Source organism: Carassius carassius, chromosome 13 (genome assembly GCF_963082965.1).
Source record: "Carassius carassius chromosome 13, fCarCar2.1, whole genome shotgun sequence".
NCBI classification, from domain to species: Eukaryota; Metazoa; Chordata; class Actinopteri; order Cypriniformes; family Cyprinidae; genus Carassius; species Carassius carassius.
In genome coordinates, this window is record NC_081767.1 from 29945446 (window position 1) to 29971453 (window position 26008).

The 26008-nt window shown below is 36.2% G+C and overlaps 1 protein-coding gene across 1 annotated transcript in view; it reads left to right on the plus strand.

The window, feature by feature from the left end:
* The first annotated feature begins 22810 nt into the window (after positions 1 to 22810).
* LOC132156306 (metabotropic glutamate receptor 3-like) overlaps positions 22811 to 26008 on the plus strand; it is a 41485-nt gene continuing 38287 nt past the window's right edge. Inside the window, exon 1 of the mRNA XM_059565251.1 lies at positions 22811 to 23032. The gene's annotated coding sequence lies outside the window, so the exon portion shown is untranslated. The remainder of the gene's footprint in view (positions 23033 to 26008) is intronic.

The following is a 26008-nucleotide window of genomic DNA, read 5'->3' on the forward strand; positions in this document are numbered from 1 at the left end:
ATCAAATACACCACAGTGTGTGTGTGTGGGGGGGGGGGGGGGGGGGTTATATGCGTGTACATGGCTTTCCTCAAAATAAGCAGCATAAACCCAATCTTACACAATCCAGCACTTTCTCTCTCTCATACGTACACGTAAGACAAACACACACACACAGAGGTGAGAGAATGAAAATCAGGGTATCAGTTTCTCTCCTGACTCACTCATCTGCCATCAGTCACTCCCACACTGCTTCACACAGCGAGAATAACAAAGGAAGAATAAACAAATATTTAGAAATGTTCTGTAGCCAGGACTGCATCAGCAATGGAGAGATAAACTTATGGTGGTTAGAACTGTTATTGGCACATTCAGTCATATTTTTCATGTTTGGTTGATCCTAAAAGGGATATCTGCCTTAAAAATTAGATTTCTGTCACCATTTACTGACTGTCGTATCTTTTGAAACAAAAGGAAATATTTAAATCAGAAAGCTGCTTTTTACCATACAATAAAAATAAAAGATGGACAAAGCTGTGTACAACAAAAGATTATCCATAAATAAAAACGTAGAGTTCAATCAGTTTTTTCTGTAAGTGAGTAAACAAGATGATTTTCACATAATTTAGAAAGAAAATTCTAGGCTACAAGCTCCAGTTCTCAAAAATCCCGGGAACCATTGTTCTTTATGTGTTTTATGGCCTTATTCAATTGTTTTAAAATGTTTAGTTTTTCATTAACCACGCATAACATTTTTTTTTCTCAAAAATAAAATCATGTACATCCATGAATTTCACATTATTATAGCCCAGTTTGTGCTGATTACAGTGAGAATATACTTTACCCATTTAGATATTTATAAGAAACTGAAAAAAGCACAAATGTCAGGGCATGACAAAACTTCTCCAGGCCCCAAAAATACCCTTAGACTCCAGAGGGTTAAACAAAGCTATCACAAACATATTGCATTTGGTGGGGTCAGACCAAATACTGGGAGCAAAGATTCACATTTGCCACTGACAGATATGTAACATTGATCTATCTATCTATTGGTTTTCAAGCACAAAAATATTTCATCTTTGGCAGAGGTGGAATAATGCAGATTACCACTGAAAATAAAAATAATTTTGACTTGCTGCAGTGGCACTTAAGTGTTCTGGAGAGTTTAAAAGCAGAAGTGTGAAGTGAGTATTTTTGTTAAGAACATCTACAAATTATTCAGCCAAAGCCAGCTTATTATTCAAGCTGTAAAGCCGTGTAAATCATTCTTTTTGAGGTAGGAATACTTTTCTAGCTGGATGAACTTCTGGTTATGTGTTACCGATGTCATTTCTATGAATAGAGTTTGCTCCATGCAAACAGTGGTTTGCTGTAATTGCTTCCTGGTATCTTGGCACACACTGTATGAAAATTATAATATTTAGTATAGTGGTCCTGACATTGAAATTGGCAGATTACATAACTTTCACAGACATTTTAGCAGATGATTCCATAACACTTGTCTCATGCAAAAACATAATGTTTAGGTCTTGTCAATATAATTTTTTTAAAAAGTGAATTTTAATTGCAATTTTTACAAGGCGCTATGTACATCCATTGGACCTTCCTGTAATAAAATAATAATAATAAGAAGAAGAAGAAGAAGAAGAAGAAGAAGAAGAAGAAGAAGAAGAAGAAGAAGAAGAAGAAATAAATAAATAAATAAAACTGAGGCTCAGTCAAAGTGCTTGTTATTGATAATGTGACAAAAAAAATGCTGTAGATCTTAAAGGAACAGTTCACCCAAAATTTGGTTGGACTCTCATTCTGATGGCACCCATACACTGTAGAGGATCCATTGGTGAGCAAGAGATGTTACCTTAAATTTCTCCAAATCTGTTCTGATAAACAAACAAATGAATCCTTGATGGACTGAGGGTTAGTATATTTTCAGCAAATTTTAATTTTGGGGTAAACTATTCAAACCCACTAAACAAAATTAAAGAAAATTATTGTTAATATTGAATAAGATTACCCTACTCTACACTGCAAATGCTTTGGCAATATGCAGTTTTTGTCATGCTAATAAAGCACACTAAATGTAATTGAAAACAGTGAAATATGAATCAATTAAGAGAGAAAGAGAGGGTGAAAGAGTAAGATATGCACTGAGCAGAAAGAGGCTAGAAAGCGACTTACAGTAAAACTGACTCTAAAAGGTGACGGTGTGCATGAAAGTGACATGTATTCACATTCATGCTTTATTTTCATACTATTCACCCACTGCTGACTTTAAGATCTGTTATACCGGCTCTGTGGGTGATAACACAAACACACATGTCTGCTTATCAGAGTCTCAGTAAGCTTCAAGGCACCCTCCACAGGCACATGAATAGATAGAGACTTAAAGTGTGTAGGGCCATGAAGAGATTTGTTGTTTTATACACTCAAGCCTGGTGATAGCCCCCATGGCGTATTGATTAGTTACACACCCACACACACACACACCTCCCCCTATCCCATATTCTCCATTTTATTTGTGTAAATGCATGACTGATTTCAGTCAAGGCTGCACAGAAAGGTACGTATTTTCAGACTCCAACTCATTTCGGTGTTAGAATGACTTGTGAATCAGGTAAAGCACATCTGCCGTGAGTCAAGTCTTTTCACGGGGTGGCTGTTGAAACTTGGATGCTGAACTGAATTTGACTTGTTCAGGAACAAAACAGAAAATCGAATCTATGTGGTGAAAGTGGTTTTGCAAAGTTGGATATGTTCCTGGATTAGCATCCCTGGTTCAACATTCCTCAGATTTTAGGTTCAAGTTTAGGATTTGGGTTACCTGCATGAACGATTTTTAGAGAAAAATGTATGAAACTGGGCCAAAAAGTTCCTAAAAAACTACATGTAACCACAAGACTATGTCTATGTTCTGTTTCAAATTCGAGGATACTTTTATAGGAAAGTGCACTATCCATTAAGAAGATGATATTGAATAAATGTAATTCTGTCATGACAATTCTCAGAGAGTTTAGCATAGTTGTATACATGACAATGTTAAAAGGATAGTTCACCCAAAAATATACATTATGTCATTAATAACTCACCTTCATGTCGTTCCAAACCCGTGAGACCTCCGTTTATCTTCGGAAAACAGTTTAAGATATTTTAGATTTAGTCCGAGAGCTCTCAGTCCCTCCACTGAAGCTGTGTGTACAGTCTACTGTCCATGTCCAGAAAGGTAAGAAAAACATCATCAAAGTAGTCCATGTGACATCAGAGGGTCAGTTAGAATTTTTTTAAGCATCGAAAATACATTTTGGTCCAGAAATAGCAAAAACTATGACTTTATTCAGCATTGTCTTCTCTTCTGTGTCTGTTGTGAGAAAGAGTTCAAAACAAAGCAGTTTGTGATATCCGGTTTGCGAATGAATCATTCGATGTAACCGGATCTTTTTGAAACAGTTCACCAAATCGAACTGAATCGTTTTAAACGGTTCGCGTCTCCAATAACCATTAATTCACAAATGACTTAAGCTGTTAACTTGTTTAATATGGCTGACACTCCCTCTGAGTTAAAACAAACCAATATCCCGGAGTAATTCATGTACTCAAACAGTACACTGACTGAACTGCTGTGAAGAGAGAACTGAAGATGAACACAGAGCCGAGCCAGATAACGAACAACAGACTGACTCGTTCTCAAGTCAAGAACCGTTTCTGTCAGACGCATCCGATTCGAGAACCGAGGAGCTGATGATACTGCGCATGTGTGATTACGCGTGAAGCAGACTGACACACAGAGCGTCTGAACCGAACTGATTCTTTTGGTGATTGATTCTGAACTGATTCTGTGCTAATTTTATGAGCCCAGGTAAACCGAAGGCTTGAATCAAGGGCAATCATCGCCAATGACGCCATTACGTCGAGCGCAAAAGAACCGGTGAACCGTTTTCTTCAACCGGTTTATTGAATCGAACTGTCCGAAAGAAGTACTGGTGATCCGAAAACCGATGCAACCGGTTCTTGACTCGTGAACGAGTCAATCTTTTGTTCATTATCTGGCTCAGCTCGGTGTTCATCTTCAGTTCTCTCTTCACAGCAGTTCAGTTGTTTTGAACTCTCTCACAACAGACACGGAAGAGAAGACAATGGTGAATAAAGTTGTAGTTTTTGCTATTTTTGGACCAAAATGTATTTTCGATGCTTAAAAAAAATTCTAACTGACCCTCTGATGTCACATGGACTACTTTGATGATGTTTTTCTTACCTTTCTGGACATGGACAGTATACCGTTCACAAAGCTTCAATGGAGGGACTGAGAGCTCTCGGACTAAATCTAAAATATCTTAAACTGTGTTCTGAAGATAAACTGAGGTCTCACTGGTTTGGAACAACATGAGGGAGAGTTATTAATGACATACAGTAATTTAGATTTTTGCGTGAACTATCCCTTTAATGTGTTTGGTCTACATGGTCTTTTGGAATACATAATTTTGGTACATAGAAATATATTCCTGTAAAATAAAATTAATTATTATTATTATTTTTATTATTATTGCTGTTGTTGTTGTTATTTATTCAAATGTATTTATACGTACCCAAATTACATTGTGACTTTTATAATCGTTTACAGTCTAAAAATGTATCTAATCATTAGTAATGAATGTAATCTAACAACAAATATGAACTAACAATGGATATTTTTAGGAAATATTTCATTCTGACATTCAATCTGTCTATTCTGTGTGTGTGTGTGTGTGTGTGTGTGTGTGTGTGTGTGTGTGTGTGTGTGTGTGTGTGTGTGTTTGTGTGTGTGTGTGTGTGTGTGTGTGTGTGTGTGTGTGTGTGTGTGTGTGTGTGTGTGTATGTGTGTAAGTGTGTGTCTGTATGTCTATCAATTTATCTATCAATCATCCATCCATTCACTTGATGAATCACCAGGAATTCATCCAGGAGCACATCCTGAAAAATCCACAACTCGCGACAGCTTTCAGTCGCCCACATCATCTTTTCAAGCAGCATATTCATAAACAAATGCCACTTATACAACTGATGAGCAAATGGACTTAAAGCTTAAAGTTAATCAAGCCAAGATTACCAAACAAGCAAGGTGTGAAAAGCTCATAAATCTAAAGCCATCGCATTAATCAGGAAAGCATTTGCAATAAACTCCAAAATACAGGCCAAGCACAGCCGTCATAAACACTCTCGATGATCACATTAACCGGTTCTATTAATGGGACATTGAGTTTTGATCTGATTGGCTGTGCATTCCATTTATTTATGTAAATGATCAGCTCATGAGGGAAATGTGCCGTTCCACAGTTGAATGCTGAGATGATTAATATATGACGTCCCAGATAACATCACAGAGAGACTTAAGGCCCGCCGTGTGCCTCGCGTAGCTAGCAGCGGAAACGGAATTAAACATGAACTAAGATGACAGGGACACAGGGCTGATTGGACACGACAGCAAGCTTTGATAGTCTAATTCACAAACATATTCTACTTTAAGCCAGGACAAAAACAGGATAAACAAAGGAACAAATGCATCTTGATAGATGCAATACATGTAGTGAATCGCGCAATCTAAAGGTGAAACCATTTCAGAGACTGACTAGATAGACAGCTAAGACGTTAAGCCAGAGGAAGGCCGTTTAAAGGCACTCAAGAGCCTTGTATTCTGTTCACACAGGCACATGAATTGTTGTTTTGCCCTTGGCGTATGGTCGTATAACAATTGAAATCATTCTAGAACAAACGCTCACATTTAATCCCAGATTTTCCCGCCTCCTCTGAATGATTATGTGTGTGTCTCTCTGCAGTCCCGTGCATCTAATCCAGTGTACGGTTTACTTATCTCACGTCTGTAATACATGTCTTAAGCAGCACTGCAGCTCTAATCCAACTGATTAAAAAACACGGTCATGACAATCAGATGCTTTGACTTTTGGTTGTAGTGATAACTTTGACCTTATACTGCCTTTTTGGCTTCCGTTTGGTACATTTCACCTTGCCCTCCCCCCCATATCGAGTTTATCTGCCCTAGCGCTTGGATTTAATACCTGACCTATTTATGTTTTTTCGGATATCTTCAGATGATAGCGTGAATGAAGATTTATTCCGCATCACAACAGATTTGCTAAACAGATTCTTGAGGACTCTCTTGTTATTTTGCACTAATTTCAGCTGTGAAATGTTTTTTTCTGGCAAGACAGAGAGCGTGTGATTAGAATGTTATTAAATGCTTTCATGTCAGTGCTATTGAACTGACTGCCAAAGGAGACAGTGTGTGCCTTTGGCATCTAAATCTGCCTGCACAGAACACACAGCCCACGGATTCGAATGAGCACTTGGAAAACAGAAGCGTCATCGTGATCTGTGTCTCTGTTTCTTGTGATTTCAAGAAGTTTTAATGCAGTAAACAATAATTATTCTTAGAGTAACATTTCCTACACCTTCCCAAGTCTTGGAATACCACTTTGCATAGTTATTTTAATACAGATCTATAGACTCTTATGTTGCCTCCATTATACTGTTTTTAATAAGGTGCACTGTATTTTTAATATTACAAACTAATTGAATGATATCCCAAATCATGTGGCTTGTTGAGAAGAGGTATGATATTACTTTTTAAGTGCTTGTTTTAATGGTTTTTGCCTGGCGGACAAAAGGTAAAACAAATCCAATAGGCTTAAACTGGAGAATGAGCCTGAGCCATGTGAGACCTGAATATCAGACTTTCAGACTTGACTTGGGCCGGTAAGCACCCACCCACAACACCCTAGCAACCACCTAGCAACACATTAAAGAACACATTAGCCCTAGTAATCAATTAGCACTGCACATAGCAAAACAGATATTAAGGAAATTATAGTAAAAATATAACTCAATAAAATAAATAAATAAATACATTCATACATCCATAATGTGTACAAAAAATAATACATGTGTGTGTGTGTGTGTGTGTGTGTTTGTGTGTGTGTGTGTGTGTGTGTGTGTGTGTGTGTGTGTGTGTGTGTGTGTGTGTGTGTGTGTGTGTGTGTGAAATATATATAGCAATTATAGAATATATAAAATTATAGGAAAAATAAAAATGGGAGGGTAAATTATATTTTATCAAATTAAAAGAATAAATGATAATATATCAATAATACAAAAACATTTTTAAAAGACACTAAGATATATATATTTATATATATACAAATAAAATATTAAAAAATAATATTTAAAAAATAGAATCCACCTAGCAACAACCCGGTAATGGCCTAGCAACCACATAACACCCTGGCAACCACCAACAATACTTCAGAATCACAGTGGTGAGTTCTGCTCAAGTGAACAAGCACTCACATTTCTCTTTTAGAAAAAAAATAGTACTAGTTTAGTATCCTATATTGTAATTTCCTGTAAGTATTCTATACCATATTTGGCCTAAACATCAAATCAAAAAACAGCCTTAAAACAAACCTTCTGAACACAGCAGAGCTGGCATCAACTTCCCCTCTTCACAGGAAATGAATGCTTTCATATCACATGCTAGAACGATAAAGAGACTTGGCTAAGTTTTATTAGAAATCAATCACTGTCAAATTGGAAATGGATCCTTTACATAAGCAGTAAGATCTTTGTGTGTGTGTGTGTGTGTGTGTGTGTGTGTGTGTGTGTGTGTGTGTGTGTGTGTGTGTGTGTGTGTGTGTGTGTGTGTGTGTGTGTGTGTGTTTGTGTGTACTAAGGGATGCTGACAACACAACTTTGCACAGCTTTAAATGCTTGTGCTTTTGTGTGGGACCACATACAGGATTACTATATACTAGTGAACAAATACATGAACAAGATGAAATCCATCATTCATTTAGGATTTCATCCACTTCTCAGGGTCTGTTTACAATCATAAATAAACACATTATGGCTCAGTGTGTGTATTTATGTGCATGCAGAGTGTAAGTTGAACATTAAGGAGACATCTCCAGAGAAAAACACTGTTTTCATTTCTGTGAACCTCCGCAGGGCACTGCAAGAGTCCAGCACTCTGAATTTGGAAGGCAGAGAGAGACATCTTTTTTCCTCACCTCTCTTCTGCCGTGGAGAGCCTCTTTTCATGGGGAGCAGCTTGATTCTTCACAAAGACATGAGAGGCCAGTGTGTCCATCTAGAGGGGCTCAGCCAGGAGAAACCTGCCTGTGCATGTGTGTGTGTGTGTGTGTGTGTGTGTGTGTGTGTGTGTGTGTGTGTGTGTGTGTGTGTGTGTGTGTGTGTGTGTGTGTGTGTGTGTGTGTGGTCCACGCTGCAAATAGAAAGTTAGGGCTGCCATGGCTTTGAGCAAAACTTTCTTTTTTGGGCAAAATAAAGCAAACTAACATACAATATAAAATAACTGCTTTCTATTATTATACATTTAAAAATGAAATTTATTAATGTGATATTGTAATTTCCTGTAAGTATTCTATACCATATTTGGCCTAAACATCAAATCAAAAAAACAGCCTTAAAACAAACCTTCTGAACACAGCAGAGCTGGCATCAACTTCCCCTCTTCACAGGAAATGAATGCTTTCATATCACATGCTAGAACGATAAAGAGACTTGGCTAAGTTTTATTAGAAATCAATCACTGTCAAATTGGAAATGGATCCTTTACATAAGCAGTAAGATCTCTGTGTGTGTGTGTACTAAGGGATGCTGATCACACAACTTTGCACAGATTTAAATGCTTGTGCGTTTATAGAATACTATAAACGAAAATAAAATAAAGAATACTCTATTTGTAAGTATTTTTGTTTTGTTTAGCTTATTACTGTAAAAAAAAATGTTGATTACAATTTAAAATAACTGCTTTTTTATTATTATATATTTAAAAATGCACTGTATTAATGTGATAGAAACACTGAATTTTAAGCACATTTCTGATTATTATCAGTGTTGAAAACAATTAACTTAATATTTCTGATGAAAACATGATACATTTTTTCAGGATTCTTTGATGAATAGAAAGTTCAAAAGAAAAGCAATCCATTTAAATTCCTCAAAAAGCATTCCTTAAATTCTGCTACATTCTGTACAATACTACATTAATTCAAGTTACATAAGTCAATGGCATTTATAAGTTTTCTATAAAGCACTTTTTAAATACAGTTATATAAATAAAGCAACCACCCAGAACACCCTAGCAACCACCATCATAACCACATGGCAAACCTTAACAACAATCCAGCAATCTTTTTTTGCTGCCAACGTTTATGGTTCACCCCAAAATAAGTTACAGTAATTATACTTTCAAACAAAAGACGACAAAATCATGGAAAAAGTACCATTAGGTATCTGCGAAATTCATGCCTAAAATTTGAGCTTTCAAATGTGCATATTGAAACATGCTACAGCAAGTTCAACATCATTAAAATAATCCAGCGTCATTGATTGCTACATGACAGCCTTCTGAACTACAAAAGAGTTAATTATAACCAATTTTTTTTTATTCGGTGGTGAACTCCTTCTTTAATTATTATTTGGATCACAGCAGGACAGTGGTTTTATTTACACAGTTTCAAATAAATAGGTACACAAACACGCTCATAATCACATACCAACATACAGATGCTGAAAGGCTCAATGGAGTGAATAGTGAGCTATTTACAGACAATCCTTATCTAAACACAGTCCCTCCACATCAGAACATGAACAACCAGAACAAGGACGTTACATCACAAGTGAAAGTTTAATCATATAACTGCTGCACTCGTGAACTGTACATTGCTAACTTGTGGAGAGTACAATGCCAAAATTATGTTTACATCACAGGCAGGCTTGGCACGTCTCAACTTGGATGCCATCCAACTGATAAAGACACCCAAAGATTTCTTAATATCTGAATCTGTAACAGCAGGGCTCGTAATGACATAAAGAGTAGAGAACAAGCCATGCTGGAGTGAGATAAGGAATACAAAAATGACTCTGTTCTCATCGTCAGCTCCAGATCAGTGGAGAGTATTTTCAAAGGGGAACAAGTTGAAACTTTTGGCTGATGCATGAATTGACTGTCCTATTTTTCCATTGAAGGGGAGATAAAGAAAACGAAGGAGAGGATATGAAAAACTGGCTGGCATATAAATATCGGAGGGTGAGGAGTATAATAATTAGCCCATTTAATTAGCTGTCTGTGTCAGACTGTGTGCAACTGTCCCAAATGACAGTAAGTGGCACTGACGCTAAAAACTACCACAGAGTGGACATCTGAGACCCTGAGAACAGCACCACACGCTTTCTGACTCTCACATAAAAGGACACAAGCTCGCTGAGAATGAGCCATCCAAAAAGAGCTCATCAGCGTAGCCATATGCTTTACCACACACACATTAACAATTCTTTGGTCATGACTCCAATTTGTAGCACACACACACAGAAACAAACTAAGAAATGCATTAACAAATATATTAACAGATATTTCCAAATTTGTGTTTCATTGAAACTATTTAAAAATATAAATACATTTTATACCATTAAATAAAAAAACATATATATATATATATATATATATATATATATATATATATATAAATGCTTTGGTTAATCATTTAAAAACTAACATTTGTTTTATGCTGCATGGCACAAAAATAAAACATTAACCATGACAAAAACTAACATAAATCACTATGATATTACCATTTATTTGTGAACATGTTACTGTAGGAATAACATAATACCATAATACTCTTTGATGCAAATACCTTTTTAAATACTATGCAATATGATATATGTATATGTAATCATTCAATGTACAGTATTTTTACAAACATATACACTACTGTTCAAAATAACAGTTCACAGATTTATACATATATATATATATATATATATATATATATACATTTTTTATTTTTTTATTTTTTTCTTTGTTGATGTCTTTTTTTATATGTCTCTTATGCTCACCAAGGCATTTATTTGGTCATAAATACAGGAAAAACTTTCATATTGTAAAATATTATAACAACTGAAAATAAGAGTTTTCTATTTGAATATATTTTAGAAATGCAATTTTCTGTGATGCAAAGCTGTATTTTTAGCATCATTACACCAGTCATCAGTGCCACATGATCTTTCAGAAAGCATTCTAATATGCTGATTTGATGCTTAAGGAAAAAATCTTATTAATAATGATAAAAAAGGGTTGTTCTGCTTAATTTTTTTTGAAAACCTTTATTAAAAAATTCAGGATTCCTCAAAAGAAAAGCATTTATTTGAAAGAGAAATATTTTAAATGTATATATACTATATATATACACATATATATGGATTTGGGAACAAAAAAAGATTTTTGTGATGGAAGAAAGAGGGAAAGAGTCTCTCTGACCCGAGGGAAGCCTCCACAGATAAATTGAATGTGTCTATGTTACACTGAGATAGATTGCATCATAAATGTTAGATCATTTTTTATCAAATCGCAGAATTAAATATTAAACAGACGGATAATGAACTTCGCTTTCCCTTGTTCTCAGCCCAGGACACTTTTCAAAACTTCTGTAAGACAGCGAGTCACCGTGACACAATAGAAAGTCCCACAATAACCCTGGCTTCAAACCGCAAACTCAATCTCCCTAACTATGTCAGTCTTCGTTATCTTGCTTCATGTTTTTTCCACTTATGAGGACTGCCAATAGTAGTGATGGGTCTTTTTTGAACAATTTGTTAATTTTGAATCTTTAATATGATTAGTGAATGATGAGTTGCTTCAGCGAGGGATTCATTCATTTTGTTGACCGCACATGGGTGAGCGTGATTTCACCAAGTACAACATGTTCCTGGATCAACATCCTTGTTGATCCTGGAAAAACATTCCAATCAACCAATCAGAATTCAGATATAACCTTTCAGGAAATATCTGTTTTAGGCTTAAAATCAGGGTTAGGTGCTTCTACACTCTTGTTAATCAGCTATAATTTCCCACTGATTTTAGGAATAAATTATGGGTAGGATTAGATTTAGGGGTAGGGATTGGGTTAAATCTATATGTTTAATAATAATGTTGATCCTGGATCAACAAAAGATGTCGTACATGAACATGTCGTACTTGGCAAAATCACGGCGACCACCGCGCATGCGCAGCATCCACTAGGTTCTGTACAGGTAACAGAAATTATTAGTTCACCTCTCGAGTCTTTGGGTTCGGGTTTAAGTCGTTCATTCATGAAGAGTTGGTTAATGCTTTAAACTTTTTAACTTCATCCATATGATGAAAATCACTTTGATAATTCCTAAATATTACACAACATTACAAGATAATGTTCCCGGGAAGGGGTTACATGACAAAAGAATATTATAGTTTATATAATGTCATCAATGTTTGCATGAAATAGATCTGTTGGGAAATTCGGATACAAGCGTGTAACATTTTAATTATATTCTGCTGAAATTAACAAAATGAGTAAAGGATTCATTTATTTTGCTGAACGAGATTCAAAGATCCGATTAAAATGATCCGAACTTCCCATCAGTAAACTCCAAGAAATCTTTATGTTTGCTTAAGTTGAATGAGAAGTTTCAGTTATTTCAGGCAGAGCTTTAAGCTTATATTATAAAATATGTCAGTAGCTCTTTTTGTTGCTAACAAAGGCTCGGTAGAGAAGCTGAAAGGAATCTAGAAGCTTCCTCTCCTGTGTGACATTTTCCCCATTACCGCTGCAACTGTGGCACGCTATTGAGGATGTATCTATGGCACAGATCTTAGGCAGCGCTCACAGAAAAAGAGAAGAGTGACACTATCAAAGAGACGAGGCAGTCAGGAGCCCAACCTGGGGAATTAACTTCCTCTTTCTGACCTACAGGAGAACTCAGACACATACTACACCCACTCAAACACACACACACACACACACACACACACTCAAAGACTGTTTCATAACACTGGGGTAAATGTACCCCTACAGCTTAATGTTTCTGCTCATATGTCCTTTACAGAAAAGTGCTATGGTACAGTGATGGTATCAAATGGTAATGCCATAGTGCTTTGATAAATACACACACACAGTAACAACATAATACTAAATGATTAACATATCCATATAACTAATACATTTGCACAGTACTAGAGATAATAAAAAGAAAACCAAGGATGGTACATAAGCAAAAACATGGTATTTTTTATAGTACAATGAACAGTAAATGTGCAGAGTAGTACATAGTAGTACAATGGACTATCCTTTTAAAACTGCATTTTTAAGCATCATAGTATTACCATCTGATACCATAACTGAACCATGGTAACATTACTTTTTAAAGGCATTACCATGGTATTTCTGTTAATTGTTTTGTATTTATTATGTGCTCAAACATACATGGTATTACCACAGTACACGAAAACAAAATAATATTATGTAAAAAAAAAAAAAAAATTTAGATATGGTACTTTTTGTCAGTTTATTTATTAGCACACAGCACTAAAATCGTTTTCTAATTATTCAAGATTATTTAAAAATCCTAGGTTTTTTGTTTAACCTCAAGAAAAACATGCCAGAACAATTATCTGGACTCTTTAGGTCAATAATTTTAATAATTAATTTAGGTTATTTAGGTTATTAATTTCAGGTTTGCAAAAAGTAATTTCTTCGTGACCCAACGAACTTGACCTCATGGTTTTGTCTGCCCGATCACTTTTAGGTCAGAATGGTGATCTTTGAGAATCTTAACAAAAATACAATAGGGTTTTCCCCAAAAATACTCCAATAATCGCTGTTTGCAGCTATACTTTATTTCTTAATTATTTATATTACTGAATTTCTGCATTGTTTTTATAGACAGACAGACAGACAGACAGATAGACAGAGACAGACAAACAGACAGACGGTTGAAAAAAATAGTTTTAGGTAGTGTCCATGAAGTGAACACACATACACAAAATTCAGATAAAGTGATAAAGAGAGCAAAGAGAAGACAGCCGGGCTGGCAGATGTCTCCTCCATAGGCATCAGAGGAACAGAGGCAGCCGAGCAAGCCCAGCACAGCACACTCTCTCCAGGCCTGAGCATCCAGCTCAGGCCTCCAAACTGTGGGTCACCTCCAGAAGTTAATGACTCCCTCTGGGTCTGAACCGGTCCACCACAGGTGGCACATTAACCCTGCAGCACATAAGAAGTGGCCTGTAAACTCCACACAGCATGAGGACAAATTTATCAGATCTGTGTGAGCAAAGAACATTGACAACTTGGACAGCTAGACGAGTGGTTTTCAACCTGTGGTCCGCGGCCCCCTAGTGGGTCGCGGTGGTATGCAGGTGTTTTTTTTTTTGCCATAAGTCTATACATTTCGTTACATCTTCACTATAGTGATAATTTTGACTTATGTCTGTTCTAGAGAAGTTACAACTTTTTTTTTGTCCATATTGTTCATTCAATAAATACAGTTAACAATCTAGCTTCTGAGTACGAAGTTATTAACCCAACAATAGCGCGGTCAGTTAATTTTTTTGAAGTGGGCCATGCAAACATATGTGTGTGGTTGTGTGGGCCGCGAGTTGGAAAAGGTTGGGAACCACTGGGTTAGACAAATCTCCTCATTTCAGCCACCATCCCTCAGCAGCACATGTTATGCCGATCAGCACATCTCTAACTCTTACTTACAGACAGGTAAGCACCCTCACATCCCCACAGAAATCACAAACTCACAGCCAAGCGGTGGCGACAAACCAAAGTTCTTCTCTGAATTTCTTGATGTATCATCCTCTTGATGCTTCTCATTGTAGCAATGCAGCTGCTGATTAATCAATAATTCAGTATGGAGAGTTAATGTTTGATGAGTAGAGCTCCTGTGGTCAAGTGCTAATGAATGGTGGCCGCGTCGAGTGGCTGGGAATGATTGTTTCGATCATGATGAAAAGGCACACGGACTTCAACACAGACTGACACGCTCCTAAAAAGTGCACTCTAAACTGCTTTGTGCAAGATAAATTAAGTGCACGCACAAGTATGGCTGTAGCACATTTACATGTTTTCCTCTGTGAGATGCTCGTGGGTATTGAGAAGTATCATAAAACACATTCCTCTGGCCTATTTTTTTAACAGTAAAATATAAATTGCTTCTCTTGTTTAAAGCATTTCAAAAGGATGTTCTCCAAATTTCTATCAGCCTTATGGCTATAATTATCCGAACAGTGTATAAACTTTTTCACAGTTGGCTAGTTATTCAGAAGTAGATACTTCACATTTTAGTGAAGTGTATCACTCTATTATTGTTTGTAAAAAAGGGATAGTTCACAAAAAAGGAATATTCTGTCATCTTTTTATTCACCTTCATGTCATTTCAAACCTGTATGATCTTCTTTGTGCAGCTTTGCCGTATAATTACAGGAACAAACCAAATCAATTAACTGAATAAAAATAAAATAAATGCTTGATGAAAATCTTCCTCTTTGCCACAACCATCAAATTTTAGTCACATTCTGCTGTGTAATCAAAATGTGGCACAAGATTTGACATCATTAATGCACTGATTCACTGACTGAGTTATTATCAATAACTAAAATTAAAACTAAAACTATGAAAAGCAATTTTTGTTTATTTAAATAAAGGAAAAAATAAATAATTATTAGATTTAAAAAACTGAATTTTGTAATATTGCTTTACCAAGTAACCTAAAATAAGTTAAACTTACAAGTTAAGTTAAGTTAAAACGGAACCTAAATAATTGAATCTTTACATTACATTACATCTTTACATTAACCTGTGAGAGCAGAAAGTTCTTTAACATGTATGCAATTACACACTTCACCTTTTAGCATGTTGTTTTAAATAACGTTGTATGAAAGCATTCTATGCATTTCCTCCAGTGTATTTCTGAGAGTTTCAGACCGGAAAGTTGAAGGGACATCATCTTAGCTTTCTGCAGAGAAAGAGAGACAGAGAAAGATAGAAGTGTGTCTTGTGGTTCTGTTTAAATGAGGCCCTTCACACTCCAAATACTGAAATACTGAAATCACCTTCATTAAAAAGGGAACAACATTCTTTAAATAATCCTAATCCAACTTTAAAGGATTTCAGGACCCTGATTTCAGCTGCTATTTTATTAAAAGGCAGCCGTACAGTCAGCCAACGACACAAAGATGATGTTGCTCTGTTAGCTATGAAAGAAATAAAGTCTTGGTACACTACCAGATTTTATTTAAAGTATGCTGTATGTGATTTTTTGACTGTACTAAAGCATTAAAAATATCATGATATGTTTGCAGATATTTAGGAAACAATGCCACAGCCAGATAATAGGAATAGCGTTTCCTGCCAACTGTTGAAATACTATTGGGTAAATTGGCAGTGTGCAAAATCACACAGACCAAAACAAAAACAGACATTTCTGACACGGAGCACACATTTTAAAGTAGAATTATTCTACTTTAAAATGTGTGCTCCGTGTCAGAAATGTCTGTTTCCTAAATATCTGCAAACATATTATGATATTTGTAATGCTTTAGTACAGTCAAAAAATCACATACAGCATACTTTAAGTACGTTGCGTACTATCCATCGAAGCAAGCAAACAAACTGGGTCTGAGAAAGCAGATTCTACCCGACCTAAACTAAAAAACTATGACCAGAGGCATATTAAAACGCAGATAAATCAACTGATCAACTTTTAAGGTTCTGCACCTTTTATTATCAATTGCTCTAGTTCCAGTTGCATATCCTCAATCTGGCAACCTGCATGAACATCAAGTCGGGGGGGGGGGGGGGGGGTGCAATATTTTGAATTTGAACTGCAGTATCCTTTTCAAAAGCTAACTGGCAATATTAAATGATGCAGCTTTAAGGTGTATCACTTTGACTGTAAAAAAAATAAAATAAAATATGTGACATTTACGGTAAAATACCGGCAGTTGTGGTCGCCAGAACTTCACAGTTAAAAAAATGGTAGCAACATTTTAGGTTTTATAGACTTAATTTAAACTCACAATTAAAAAAATCTATTTCATTAACTGATGTAATGTTAATAAACCAGCATATTGAAGTACTAATATCTGTTCTGAACCATTGTAATACTAATAACCACCAAAAAACATACAGTGATGAAAAAGTCACATGATGAATCAAAGCTAACAACATTAGATGTAAGATAAAACCCTGATGTACACAACTGATAAGAAAAAACTAAGAAACATTTATTTCAACGAAAAAACTAAAATATGAAGTGTCATGCAGGGAATTCTGATAGTGGCAATTTATGGTTATTTACTGTAAATTATACAATTACCTTTTCTTTTTTTCACTTCTAAAAACAGTATTTTATGGAAAATTACATTAAATGTAATCACAGTTATTCACCGTATATAGTATGGAAACTTACTGATAACCAGTTAACACGTTTTTACTGTCGCATTTTTACAATCTTTTACTGTTAAAATCACAAAAAAAATTTACAGTGATAGCAACTTCATAGCAACACACTAACAACAATCAGACTCACAAGGTGCTAAGGGCGTTAGTAACCTAGTGTTTGCTATGCTGTTGCTAGGGAATACTAGGTGATTCCTAGGGTGTTGTCAGTGCTTGCCAGGCCATTGTTAGATGATTGCTACTATTAGTACTGAAGGTATTATGAATTTAATTTTTCAAAATGTAGTTTTTGCATTGCTATGCTGTTCATAGGGTAAACTGAGTGTTTCCTAAAATAATTACTAGGTGGCATGTATGTCTGTCTGTTGAGAACCTTAATGCCAGAGTAAAAAGTTTAATGTATCACACAGATTATGTGTGTTAAAATCTAGATTGGTTTTAAAGGTCATTGACATACTTTGAGAGTTGGTGAGTTTTACAGCCTCAATCTGGTGTCCATGCCTCCGTTACCAAAACTAATTATCGTCCATCCCTGCAGTCATTGCCATAAAGTCCCCAAATTAAAAAACACATGACAACTCACCTTCACACACCCCAGACTGCTAATCACGGTGCGCAACAGGTGTTTGCTTGATGCTTATTTAGTGATCTTCTACACTCAGTTAAAGATGTTAAGATGCACCTTTCTGACTATGAAGAGATACGGATGAGTCAATGTTTTATTCAAAGTCAGAATTTGTACTGAATTATCAGAAACAATACTTCACAGATCTTGTCAAGTCAAGGTGACTCTGGATCTCGTCTCTTCAGTCGGTGGTTGCATCATGCAACTTAAGTCTCTGGAAAATCAAACAGCACACAGTTAAAATGTCATCAACATTCAAAAGATTTTAGGTCTTGTTTCTGTGGGATTGATGGGTTAGTTATGGTGGATCTGATGTACCATCCGTGGCTGTGTATGTGTGTGCACACACTGAACAGGAATCAATCAGTGGAGCATGGCTGCCATTGTGCAGTTGATAAATGAGCCATTGATAATCGTATTAATATGTGGACTGTGCTGAACATTAAGGCCATGGATGTCTACAGAGGGGGAACAGATGGACTCAACCCATGTGGGGGAAGTGTTAAACTCTCTTCCACTGTCTTGCTCTCTCCATTTCTCACTCTCTCGCACTGACTCTAATTCTGCACATGAAAACGTCCTTGGGGGAACGTGTGAGAGGGTGGGCTTCATCCTTTTCCTTTCCATTTCCTTTCCTTTAATTTACTCATTTCTTCTAATTTTTATTTCCTTTCCTTCTGTCATTCATTCCTTTCTTACTTTTTCATTTCCTTTCTTCATTCTTTCTCCTTTTGTCTTTATTTTTTGTTTTGTTACCTAGCTTTCCATTTCTGTCAATAACACATAACTTTGCTTTCCTTCATTCTTCATTTTAATTCCTTGCATCATTTATTTCTTCCTTCCTTTCACTTCCTCCCTTTTGGATTCACCTCTTTTCCTAAATTCTTTATGTTTTTTACATTTCCGTCTGTCATTCCATCCTTTCTTTTACATAACTTTCCTTCCTTTCCTTTTTCATTTCCTTGTTTGTTCATTTCTTTTCATCCTTATTTTGTTCCTTTTTTTCTTTAGTTTATTCATTCCTCCCTTCCTTCTATCATTAATTCCTTCCTTCCTTTTTTAGTTCCTTCCTTCTTCCTTTGTTTGTGATTCCCTTCTTTGTTTGTTCCTTACATCCTTTCTTCCACCCCTACTTCCCATCTCATCTTTCCATTCCATTTCCATTTTCCTATCCAACTTGTTTTCTTCTGTTTACCTTCTCCCTATTTCCTTCTCTCTTTCCTCAATCATATCTGTCCATTCCTTACCAAATTCCCACTTCTTTTGTAACTCTGTTTCCCTCTTCCCTTGTTTCTAATCCCACACTTCACTGCTTACTTCCTCTTCCCCCCTCTCTTTTACCAACAACTCCGCTGGACAATATGGAGAGGCACCCAGCACAAAAGATCTGGCTTTACTGTGTATGGGTGTTTGTGTGTACATTTGTGTGTATGAGAGAGAGAGAGTGAGACAGAGAAAGATAGAGAGAGAGAGAGGCGTTTGACCAAACAAAGAAGTTCTGTCCAGCATACATGCATGCAAACGTACAAAGCCTCTATTCTTCAGAGGCCCAGCATGGAGAGGAGACTGTTGCTTTAGAGGCATCCATCAAAGATGCAGTACCAGCAGCAGGGCTCTGAGAAACTACACTGGGAAACAGCTTTGATTGACAGGCTGATCATGGCATTCACTCCTATTCAGATGAAGCAAAGAGAGGTCAAGGGCAATCCAGCTAGGCACTGATTGTTGTGCTTAGTTGAAATGTTCAGATATTTCTCATATATCTTTCTATGTCATGTTTACACTCTTAGGCTACAGCCAGACTGCAAACTAAAGTGCCCATTTCTGATCTAAACTCCTGTGTAAAAAAAATTAAATAAAAAGTTATAATAATAATTAAATTAATTGCTGTACATTCATTGAAAATACAGATCAAAATACAAATACTGTGTCAAGTGAGGGACAAAAATCTGATATTGGACATACTCAAAATGTCTTTTATTTTGATATGTATCATATACTTTTTCGAATTAAATATTACATAAAAAAACTAAAAACAAAACAATATTACAAATAATAACAACATTATATATTAGTATTTTTATTATTATTATTAGCTAGAGCAGTACAACCTGAATTGTTGAAAGCCAAAGTTAATTGGGGCAGGATATTAAAAAAAAAAAAAAACACTTTAGTTTGCATCAAAACCAAGAAAAATATCACTTAGCAATAACATTTGGATCCTGGAAGAGAAAAAAAAATCTCTATATGTATATGTGTATGTGTGTATGTGTGTGTGTGTGTGTGTGTGTGTGTGTGTGTGTGTGTATGTATATATATATATATATATATATATATATATATATACATTTAAAAGCATATCTGCTCTAATAAATTTAGTTAACGTTAAGGAGCATATAGGCATATAGGCCTCAGAGCTAACAGGCATAAACAAACACTCCAGTTTTGATATAATGGGGCCTTAGAAGAAACATGTTCATTAGTCACAGTAATATGCATTGTATTATTAGTAAAACAATTGCCCGAAGACCTATTTATAAATTCTTGTATCCACATATTCATTTGTATAAACACAACATATTCCACCTCAGAACACCCAGCAAGGACTTTAAAATTGGCGATTACATGCCTCAATAGAGATATTAAGCAATGACAGAGAGGTTACATAATTCACATCAGTAGGCGACTCATAAAAGTCTTCCATCTGGAAGTCACTATTCATTCCCAACAACATGCATCCCCATGCAATAACACTGGCACATTTGTAAATCTCATATGTAGCTGCAAACGGCCTGTTAGATTATCTGTCACTTTTAGAGGACAGAACCAGAGAGTGACAGAGAGAGAGAGAGAAAGTGAGAAAGAAGGATAGAGAGGGAGGAAGGGAAATGGAGGTGGTCTAACAGCACACCCCGGAGGGTCCTTGCTCATATAATTCCTCTCAAGTCTCATTTGTTTAGCGGCAGACCCAGTGTGGTATTAATAAATGCTGCCTATTTCCTTTCCCATTGCTGCACATTACTCACTATCGGAGGTCACCATTAAAATGGCATAAACATTGTTTCAAGATTGGACTCCACCTCCGTACGTATCTTTTTATACTGTAAAAATGCATTATTTTAACTTTAACATAAAATATTAGAATGTACAAATGTATATAAAGATGTAAATCATTTCACTAACATGAAAAAAGCTCCTTAATGTAAAGATATACTCATTTTAAGCTCATATACTGTAGATGGAGAAGAACAGTTTATATTTTAGGAACAACATTTTCCTGAAAGCAAAACTGTATAAATTACGGTTGTCCTGTTAAGACAAGAACGTGGATATATCCACCTTCAATACCACGACTTAGGTGTCCTTGAGCAAGGCATCGAACCCCCAACTGCTCCCCGGGCGCCGCAGCATAAATGGCTGCCCACTGCTCCGGGTGTGTGCTCACAGTGTGTGTGTGTGTGTTCACTGCTCTGTGTGTGTGCATTTCGGATGGGTTAAATGCAGAGCACAAATTCTGAGTATGGGTCACCATACTTGGCTGAATGTCACATCACTTTCACTTTCACAAGAACGTGGATATATATTAGTATTAGTATTATTTGTTAAGATTATTGGAGTATGTTTTACAAGAAAATATTGTTTCAGTCTTTTTGTACTTCAAAATTGAATTCAATCTGCTAATTGGAGTCTAAATTTTTTCGCTCAAAATAAATATATAAATATACTTAATATTAATTATATTTAATTAAAAATAGTAATACCTTTAATAGTGTATGTGTGTGTGTGTGTGTGTGTGTGTGTGTGCGTGCGTGCGTGCGTGCATATATATATATATATATATATATATATATATATATATATATATATATATATATATATATAGATATATATATATGTGTGTGTGTGTGTAATTATGTATGTATGTATTTATGCCTGCATTTAGCTAGGTAAACACGTGTTTGTTTGATCAGTGTGCAATAGTGCTTCACATCAGTGCTTGTACTACATTAGCTAAACATCACACCATGCATGCCAACTAGTTTTATCACACACACACACACACACACACACACACACACACAAACAAACACACAACAATCAGTTAAACATCCTCATTTCCAAATTCCACTCCACACTTCAGCGACTTGAAAAAAGGCATCAATAATTAAAAGTGAATCAATTATTACATTTTTTCCTTCTCAAACGAACATTTTGTATTTCTCATGCAGTTAAGTGCGGACAAAGTAGAGCGCACACACACAAGTGCAGCCATGCATGTACCTTTGCTCCATCCAATTGCAGCCCATTCGAGGGGAACCACAGGCTTAAATGCTTGCATTTTAATGTCACCCGACAGACCTCGTTGACATCACGTCTGAGACAGAATGGATTAGTACTGAAGGACAGAAATCTAAGTGCACATCCTCCACTGTAAAGCACAACATACTCAAATGTTTAAAAGTGTCCGGCCGTCTCAATAGGGTCAGCAGAATGAGACAGGAGTGTAGCCACACACAATAAGGATGACAGACTGCAGATGTTAAACTGGTTATCTAAACAATTTCCTTAAATTGAATGAAACTGAATTGCATTTGAATATATCTGAAAAATATGCAGTGTTTATATACTATTCATAATGTTGATCTATGCATTAATATTACTAATATAATTATGACTTTGGACAGAATCATTGCACACCTGAGACCCTGACCATGTGCTCCTGTAGGTAATGTTTGTTGCTCTCTCTCTTTTTTCTCTCTCAAATGCATTATCTAGGTAGCTGATCTTAATCTGTTTGTGCGTGCAACTCGTATTAATTGTTTAAAGGTGTGTTTTCTCTCTTTGGCCAGCATCCTCTCCAGATCGATTGTTGTTGCTAGGAGACCAAAGCATCCTTAGGCGAGGCAGCATCCCAAACGTCAGACGTGTGTTTCCTACTACAGCAACGGCACTATTTCTCTCACTCTCCCTCCCTCTCGCTCACTCACTCTCTGATGAGTGAGGGCAGTGTTGTCATCCTCTCTGCTGCGCTCCCCGTGTGCAGACCCACACAAACGGAGTTAAGGAACAGTTTGAAATACGGCAAAGAAGAGGAAAAATGCAAGATTGCAGACAAAAGGAATGTTTAACAGAGGTAATGCATTTTTTCACATAGAATATTAAATGAGCTTTGCTGCGGTTCTATAATACTGAACAGTTGGAATGGGAATGAATGCAAAGAGAAATTTTGCTGTAGATAAGCCAAAGTGCAGAGATGAGCTTCATAAATCAGGGCTGATGTGACATCGTTCATTTATGAGCATATAGTAATACATAAAAATGTAGGCAAAAACAATATTCGCAAATATTTTAAATTTGTATATGGGGTTTAAAATGTTTTAAAAAGACTCCAGGACTGCATGAGAAAACTTTGCATGTTCCCAAGCATGTCTCTAAAAGATGCATCTTAGTTTACACAAATGGCACGTGTAAAAGTCTTTAACCACTTTGAATTCCAAGATGAATCAAAACTTACCGGGAAACATTTTTTTCTTACCCATAAAATTGTCTGCCTGTTTTCTAACTATTTCTACTTTGTATTTTTGCTGTAGATTGTATTTTTGATTGCACATTGAAACTGACTAGGATACTCCTGGAAAAAATTGTCCAGAAGTTTTGTAAACAATAACTAAATGCATGTGGTTGTTTAGAAAATCTGGAAGAAGTGGTAGTGTTGCCTAGTAAAGAAAGATCTGCAGCCAGGGTTTTCTTATCTTAAGAGTTTGTTGGTACTGGTGACTGAAATGTTGCAGGTTTGAAATGAATCATTCTGTCCTTGATCAAGACACATGATCTTTGATATCTCCAAGAAGACTGTCCTTATCCTTGTACCTTGTTACTTTGGATAATAAACATCAAATAATAGACTCACTTGTAATTAGTCTCTTTTTGTATCCTTGCAGTCAGTTTGAGCAGCGGTGTGGCAGCTGTGCTTTAGACTTCACCTGGATCTGTAAGATAACCAGAGAAAAGACGAGGATTATTCATAATTTATTGCGTCGGAGGTCTGCGCTGAATTTTAATATCTCTGTTGCGTTAGGTTGGAGCAATGAATGTTATAGTGAGATGTGAGGTTGTAGAGCCTGATGATGTTCTGACATTCATCACGCAACAGAGTTGTGGCTTTAACTTGCTCGGAATGATAATTAGCAGAAGTAGTTAAGCTGGAGAACACTACAGAAGTACACACATGTAAAGGGATTTTCACTTCAACTCAGCCACCGATAAGTGTAAAGAAAGTCTGTCATCCGGGGTTGCACTGGAGAGTGTGTGTCATTTAAGGACTATAAATGTAATGATCCACACATTTGGATATATGTTTCTAGAAGAGTAATAAGAAACTATTGAAAAAAAAAGAACTATTCAGTCCTTCTATAGACACACACTCACACACACGTATATATACACATATACACATAAACATATATATATATATATATATATATATATATATACAAATCATGCATTAAAATGTAAGGTATATACATAAAATACATTAAAGTTGAAAAATAATATAATGTATAAAATTGTATATAGTTTTTCAAAAATGTACAAAATAGAACAAATTATGATTTATTATATTTTTATATGTCTTGTTTTTGTTTTGATTTAGTTTTTTTGGTTTAAGATGTTTTAAAATGATGGTTGAAAATCACTTGATGATGTGTGGATTGTGTGTGAATGTGAGTGTGCTAAAGAAATCATTGTTACTGGACTGGAGGAGTTGGCCTTGAATACGCCAGACCACCTTGTTGAAATGCCTGAGAGTGTGTTGTGTGCAAAGCTTACAGTGCATGTGTTCTATGACCATGCATATGTGCATGAAATTGACAGCTTCTAATAAAAATGCACACGTTCATGCACACAATAGCGTTTGCTAATTAGTATGCGTCCAAAGTTGTTATTCAAACTGTCTCCTGGGATTTGCAAGATTTTATGCATGTGTGCACAAGTGTGCATCTCTCCTTTGGCATGCATGTTTGTGCATCGGGCCATTTTGTACACGTGTGCTTTTGTAGAAGTTTGAATTAGCAAGATGCAGGATGGCCTTGTATAAGACCGGACGGCACTACATTTACTGAATATGAAGCAGTAAAGTGGTGTGCGGTAATAATTAGCCTTTCAACAGTGTGGTCCGCTCAGCGCATGTAAATAAGTTCTTCCACAGCCCAGCGCGCTATAACTAGACTTGCACATATGCTTGGCTATCCATCAGTCAGATGAGCTTTAAATGAGACTGAGATCTCACTCTATTACAGACACATTAGAAATCACTTCTAGATGATGACATAAAGTAAACAAAGTAGCAATGGATTTTTTGCTTTCGGGCAATCGCCTTCTGGGCCATGTCACCAAACACATGTATTTTCAAACAACCCAGAACATGCTACAAACAGCATTACAAGTCCAACCCAAAAAGGGCAGGCATGTAAACCACCATGAACACAGCTGAAGTATCTGTGAGCTCAGTGATGCGGATGCTGTTTATCTCCATAAGCGTTAAAGCATCATGAGTGCTTATAATTTTCTACCTCCTACGCATGTGTTCTCTCTCCGCTTAGGAAGTCTACCTTTGTTAGACTGAGTTTTTCCCTGCGACGAAGCCCATGGGTGCAGAGCTCTGTTAGAAATTCTGCTGTAGTAAGAGACTCAAAGGCCCCATCAAGCTTTCAAAAGCCTTGCCTTCATATTCATTAATATGGAAAGAGTATGGAGCTGAAAACTAAAGATGCCTTCACTGCGCTGTAATATTCTTACACACGTAGCACAGGGACGTTGCGTAGTTGCACATGCATGCAAACAGGCACTTTCAAAGGGTTTCCTTACCTCAGCTTGCTACAATATGAAATTTGCATTGAAAGACATTATAGTGTAAGAGTAAAAGAGTAGCATTAGATCATAATGAGAAGAATGAGCATGTCAGATGTATCATATGGTGGCGGCCAGAGTGTGGCATTCCTGCTGAAAGTGATTTTATAAAGTAGGCTAACCTCTTCAGACTCCTTCAAAACAGCAATTCTGTTGCATAAGTCATGCATCAAATCAATAAAGAGATGTTTGAGTTTGTCTG